Consider the following 7,138-nt stretch of genomic DNA (forward strand, 5'->3'; position numbering starts at 1 on the left):
TTAGCATTTCTGATCCTCCCACAAGCAGTAATCTACTTTTCTAGAGCAGCGTTCAAACCTCTTCTCAAATCCTTGCACAGCTTCATGACTTTCCTTGATGCTTTTTTGTTGCTGTTGTTGATTTATTTTTGCCTCCTTATTTTTATTTACTGCCCTATGTTTGGGAAAGGCTATATCACAGCCTTTCAACATTCTTTTCCTGGAAACAACAGGCAAATGGTAAAAAATTTCTTTTATGTATTACATAAACCAAGGACTGTGCCTGTTTTCCAGTCATTATCCTACCACTTATACAGAGTTTCATATAGACTGGAAAAGTCCTTATTGAGATGTAGTAATACTTAAAAAAAAAATAAATGTTAGCTGGTGACACAAGCCTTGCAAGTGCTGAAGCAAGGCAAAGTGTCTGTAACGCACACCAGGATTTCCCTCTATGGTTATTTCTTAGCCTAGCTAGCTGTTACTGAGTGCCATGTACACTGATATTGTCCATAACTGTCAAGAAATGTCCTCTTCCCATAAAAACTAATTTTGTGGAGCTAGTCTATCATCCCTGCCTGATTACTTTTAGCAAGCCTAAAAATATTTCTTCATTTTATTGTTAGAGATCTTGGCTTTTCTCAGCTTTCTAGGTCACATATTTAGTAGTCAGGAATCATCCTGAGATCTCAACTTCGGTTTGAGTTAAACAAACTTTGTGGGAATATTTTTCAGAGCAAAGGTATTTAAGTTTCACACTTATGAAACTATTTTTTTCCACTGCAGAAAATAGGGTGGGGAAACTACACATTTCCTTTGCTTTCTTTGCCCCTCATATGGATGGTTGGGCACATCTGAAAATAAAATCTGGCTGGGAAATAATTCACTGAGTTTAAGTAAGTGATGAAACAGCATGATGTATAGACTTAAACAAATTGTTCAGGCATGTGTGCATAATGCTTCAGATATGTAACAGGGCATTAAGAAATCTGGATTTTTTACCAAATAAAAAATGCAGTATATATTTCTAAACCACTCCCCTGAGCATCTATATCAAAGACGTTGCTTTAAGATTCTCATTTTCACTTATGCCACTGAATGTTGTGCGATAGAAGGGGGAAGAAGTTAGCTCAGCATTTCCTGTCCTTGGTTATTTTTAGAAAATTGAGGTACTGTATACATCTGAGAAACTGCTGCATCAACACAAAGCACTTTGTGCCAGGCTGCTCTAATATTGCAGCATTCAGAAGGAACAGAAAGAAAGGGTCAAAGCAGGTGATCGTCTCAGAGAGCCCTCCATCTGGTGTTAAGTGTGAGTGAAGAGTGCAAGGGGTGATAGTGGAGATGGCAATGATGCAGAGCCCAGGAGCATAGGCCCTTTTCTTTTTTTTTGGCCTCCATTTCCATTGACTGAAGAGACAGCTTAGAACAGCCTGGGAGGTTTTCCAAAATGGTTTTAGTGATTGAAACAATAATAGCTTCAACTTTGCTTGCACTGTCTACTTCAGCTTCCCAATGCTGAACCATCATGCTCAGTTTGAACGTAAGAGAGATGGTATGGGAAGAAGTACTTGAGAATGAGTCAAACTGGAATGAATCACTTCAGCATTTAAAAAGGTCACCTGCTATCTAAAGTTCATTATTATTTGAGAGAGAAATCAGAGCTGCAAATGATACAAAAACATCTGGAGCAAAGTAGCTTGACATCCAAAGAAAGATGCCTCTTGCAATAAGGGACAGCAGCCCCCCTACAACTGCAGAAATATAGTGCCATAAAATATACAGGCTGAAGTGCGTATGGGTTTAATTCTCGTCTCACTGAATGTTTTTCCCATGTTCTCAGAGATTGTTATCGAAAACTCCACAGGACCCAAAAGGGCATTTCCATCCCTGTGACTTCAAGGCTGAGGTTGGGAGGCCTGTAATTCCTTTCACCTGCACACCACCACCAAGTTATCACAAAGTACCTGAAATGAAGTTATCACCCAGCAGAGCCCGATTGCATCTCATCTATACCCTGAGGCATGAAGCTTTTCCTACTCTCAGGTAAAGTCAGCTTTTCCATTTGTCATGGAACATGATGACTGCTAATCCAGCTAACCTAACAACCCCTACATTAAACAAACACCTACATAAACAACTCCTGTTTTACTCTTCAATTTACAGGGGTTATCCTTTTCTTTCCAAAAGGGCTGTCAAAATAGTCGAGCAGTCCTACTCATTTTGCATAATTAAGTTTTTCATTTCCTTGTTTCACTCATTATGCTTGATTCCTCTTGTTCAAATCTTGGTATGTTCAAAACATCAGGTTTTTCTGTTCCCTGATTATATAAGTGGTATCTTTATATTTGCATGAGTGTGCGTTGAACTTTAGTCTTCTGAAGATATATATTATTCTGCTAATTCTTTTGATTTGTTTGTGTTGTGGCCAGATCCCAAGAACTGATTTCTGCTATCGTTAGGCGTGAGCTTCAGCTACAACCTGAATCCAATGAAAGGCTCTATAACACTACAAAATGTGATGCAAAGTGATTTTCCTTCCACAGAGGAAAAAGGTAAGTCATTCCTAAACTCCTACCATTGCTAAATTATCTGATATTGGCAGTGGTTCAGAAACAATCTACAAACAAAATTATAATCACTATGCCTTCAGTTTCCACAGGTCTGGCCAGAAAAGATTTCTCTCCCAGACAATATCCCATTTCATCTTGTTTCTTTTGTCTTCATCCCTTCTCTCTCTTCTTCGTACTTAATTTCTCACACTTGTTTCTGAATCATTTTCTCAGTCTCTGCTTTGGTTTCTCATTCCAATTATCCATCCATCTGTTAATAACAGAAGATGTGAGAAAATTCTAAGTGAATTTGATTTGGCACAAGTTTTTTTTTTTTTTTTTTCCTCTCTTCTAAATATGTTGAATTCCCAACTATAAATACTAAAACATGAGTGCATGGATTTGGACTCCTATAGTCTAGATTTTGATGTCTAAATAAATGTGATTGTTGAATGATTTTGAATATCTGCAGCTAATTCTGAAGTGTTAGGTGTTCTGTTTAGACATTTACCTATGAAATATTTTTAACTGCAGAATTTAAACATTTATGATAGCTACAATTTTTCTGAAGTGACCCACTATCTTGTCTAGAACTAAAAGTTTCATACCAGTAAAGATTTAAATGCTGCATTCCAGCCTCAGGAAGTCTTTTATTCCACCCTTTGAGTGGGTCACAGGAGCAAAAAAGACCAACAGTACATATTCAGTGATTGATATTCTAATCTGATCTTTCTCTCACTTATGCCTATGTAATAAGAAACTTATAAAATAAATCCATTGATTTTTAGTGAATACTAAAACTAGAGATTAAAATAAGACCATAACTTCAATTAAGAATCAGGTACTGTTTGAACAAACCCCTGTGATGATCTGAGTCAGATTACTGCCAAACTAATCCCTACCCCAGAGCAAGGCTACTGCAGTCTCCTAGGGTGCTGGACCCATGCAGGCCTGGTCGTGGTATGGGAGAGAAGGCAAAGGTCTCCTCGTCTAAGGCCATTACCACTTAAGAAAGCTGATCCATATCAGGGTGAAGAGAAAGGTGACCAGACTCAAAACATACTTGCGAGTTTGTCTCTTTTCCATACACATTTAGCTCCCTCTTTCTTTTATTGTTTATTTGTTTTGTTTAGGAATTCGGGAAGGAGAGAAGAAGACCCAGTTCCAGGCATGAACATCTATTAGAGGCCTGAGGCATTTGCACAGATTGACACCACGTGTTGCTAACAGAGAAATATGGATGGAGAACTATTACTGCCTTGTTCTGCTACAGCACTGATCCTACTCCACATTGATCAACTGTACTCTTACCTTTACAACTTCAGCTTGAGAGCATTTGATTTGCAGTGTCAGTTACGTGGCTGTCTCTCTCCCTGTCCCCACGAAGAGAGGAATTTAACTGGGAAAATTGGAGTTCTAATGGTTTAGTGGAAAGGCTACAATAAATATTCAATTACTTTATGTTTTTTATTTTTCTTAAGGACTTCAGCATAGTTATACATGTGCAGCCATAGCCTGAATAGTAACTTGAATAATGTCACATTTCTCATAACATGTTTAATTACAGCATTTCTTAGCCAAGTTAATGACATAAAAGTTCAAAAAGGAGCAGCAAGACCCTAATTAATAATAATCCCCTTTCTAAAGAATATACAGAAATTTGGGAAATTAGTATGGAGAGAACTATTGGTCTTTCTAATCCATCTTTTTTCTTTGGACTGCTATTCATTAGCCATGCCCCAAAGTGCTCTCTGCTCACTGCTGTTCAACTCCATGCTATTTGAATCTTCATCTTTTGTTAGACTTTTCAATATCCTAATTATGTTTTTAAGTGAAAAATCTCTCACTAAACCCCAGCATAAACCTCCTTCTCATTTCTAATTTCAAGTCACAGTGGAAACAAGACAATGACCATGACAAAGTCAGACTTCTTTGTATTACATTTGTTACATTTAAGTTGTCCTGTCAGCACCATTTTTCAGACCAAGGACATTCAAACTCTGAAAGACAAGCAATGGCTATAACATAGCCAAAGGCAAAAACAGCAAGGAATTTTCAGTAAGGATCTTTAGGGAAGCTTTTGTATGTGGGGATTTCTTTAGCTCGACATTAATTATTTAATTATTAAAGACTTTATTTTTTTAGACCAAGTAGAGGAATATGGTCAAGAAAAACATGTCTAGTACCAATTGCTATGTGGGTTTTATTGTGCCATTTGTAAATAAAGTTTTGGTTCCTAGATCCAATCTCTCTCTGAAGTAAAGGTCAGATCAGAGTGGGGAAAATGTGGGCAAATTGCTTTTTTTTCCCCATTAAAAGTGATGAAGAACTTCCTTATACAATTTAAGTGACGTGCCTGTGGTGGTATGTGACAGATTGTCTCCCCACAATGCATTTTTCTTTCTAAACATCTTGTCAGTTTGCTTCAATGAGTTCTGAATTGTCTTATCTCTGCCCCTAGGGAAAAAAGTCAGTTGTCTTTATAAACTCATGTTTTAGGATGTTTTGAAAGTCTGGTCTAGTCTATGAGGAAGAGACACTCTGTGGCACGTTCCTTAGTCATGGCCCCAGTGGTGGCTGCATTCAGAGGAGAGCACATGTTGGAAAGTGATAGAGAACCCTTCTGGGCTCAGCAACTGTGAAAAATAGGCCATGGGAAGAAGACTGAAGTCTGCTCACCTCTTCTGAAATGGATTTGCATCATGCAGCCCAAAACCTTCAGACCATGGAAGTGTACTTTGTGTCCCCTCGGGTGGTCATAATCGAAGCATGGTATTTAAAAGTGTTAATCAGCTGCAAGCAGGAACATTAAACACTTAAAAAACAACAAACAATCAAACAACAACAGCAAACAAAACAAAACAAAACAAAACCCATCTCTTATGTGTATGACATTAGATGCAAAGTCTACACAAGGTGTTTCATAAGTAGGTGAAAGCTTCCAGAACTTCGCAATGAAGTATGGAGTTTGTAAATTAAATTCCAAAATTGCATGAGATGCCAGTTTAACCAGTTTCCTTAGAACCAACATGAAATGCTAAAACCAATTCAGTTGTTTATCAGTACTATCAGTATTTTGAGAGCTGTAACCCACTTGGTTCTCAGGATTTAGTTCTGGGGTCTGGCTGACATGGGCCCTACTATTAATAAAGTACATGTATTACCACGTGCTGTGAAAACCTCACCATTCTAGATGTTTACATACAACTCTTGTCTATGTAAGTAGTCTGTGTTGGATGTTGTGCATTTACATAGACCCTTGAATAGGATTATGGTTGCTTTGTATTTTTGCTTTTATAGTAACCATGGTTTCTGTAACTGCAGATGTAAGCTGGCAGGCACATTCTCCAGCTGACATATCTCGATGAAGTCCCATCTCACAAGTTCATGTCAGGACCAGCTTTAAAAACTAACAGCATAAAAATCTTAAAACATCACATAAAGATAGATGACAAATGCTTGGCTTTCTTCCACAAGCTGGTAAAGGGAAAGATATAGCTTTCTAAGCAGTCTTTCTCAGATATCTCACCATGCTGGACATTCCCCAAGCATTTGATCCCAGCTAAAAACATTTGTTCTTTGCTTTGTTCTGATCCCTATGACATAAACGTATTGTAAACCTCTTACTAAATCCCAAGAGAGAAACTCCTTCCATTTCCCAAAACCGGGATAGGAACCTCTCTTTAAAGACCAGCCAGAAGAGAACCACATGGGACTCGAGAAGGTTACCTTTTACGTACTTTGGCAAATACAGCCTCGCAGCATCCTTTCCTGTACAGGACTAGAAGCTGTTAGGAAAATTAACTATCTTAAATGATATATCTGTGATTTTCTCTGTCTTAATCAGGGTAGACTGATAAAACAGGAGGTTGAGGGAACTAAACACATAGGAAGTTTTAGCAGTTGCCCAAGTAAACGCTGTGCAGGACAAGAATTCCAGCAAGACTAAAGTAATTCAGGCTGACCCAAGATAACTCACTTTGATAAACTGCATCCCTAGTAATTTGCATTCTTTTATCTTGTGGATTGTTATTAAAAAAGAGCAATAAGAGATTAGTCAGTAAGGCAATAAAATAAGATGGAAGATTGGCCATTGCCAAAGGATTATGTGCAATACTGCCCATGACATAATCTACCAGCAAGGAAAATAAAAGAAACAAAATGTAATGCTAGTCTATAGTTACGTAGCAAGATAGTGCTGCTGACTTGCAGCCACTAGCTTTACATTTACACAACAGGTGATGCCTACTATACTTTATACAAAATGTATTTAGGAGATGGATGTGACTGTAATATTATTATTAACTTATTTGTTGCTTAATGTTTAAAATAAGATATGTTCTTACTTTTTCTTATCTTTGGAGAAAGAAATTGCGAAGGTTCATATGAAACACAGTCCTTTTGAAAAATGCCTAAATGGCTGGGCCCAACATGTCTTCAAGTGTTTGAGCACCACCAGCTCTTTACCTGAAGTGTCTCTTTGCCTTCTTGAAAGTGAGTAAAGAGAACCAAAAAAACCTAACCCATTATGTTGAGACACAAACAGCTGAACTCAGCAGTCATTCTCAAAAGTGATCTTGACACCTCTCCTTGGCACCAGAAAATAT

At 37.8% G+C, this 7,138-nt stretch overlaps 1 long non-coding RNA gene across 2 annotated transcripts; it reads left to right on the plus strand.

Moving 5' to 3' along the window:
- The first annotated feature begins 1,108 nt into the window (after positions 1-1,108).
- LOC308191353 lies at positions 1,109-5,299 on the plus strand. Of its 2 annotated transcripts, none has more exons than XR_013947910.1 (3): positions 1,109-2,025; positions 2,412-2,534; positions 3,665-5,299. It is a non-coding gene; the product is annotated as an uncharacterized lncRNA (long non-coding RNA). The 2 variants fall into 2 exon arrangements; XR_013947911.1 differs by lacking the exon at positions 1,109-2,025 and adding an exon at positions 2,159-2,269.
- Positions 5,300-7,138: the final 1,839 nt, after the last annotated feature.

The sequence above is a fragment of the Anser brachyrhynchus genome, assembly GCF_964034855.1.
Source record: "Anser brachyrhynchus genome assembly, chromosome: 2".
In the NCBI taxonomy this organism is placed as follows: Eukaryota; Metazoa; Chordata; class Aves; order Anseriformes; family Anatidae; genus Anser; species Anser brachyrhynchus.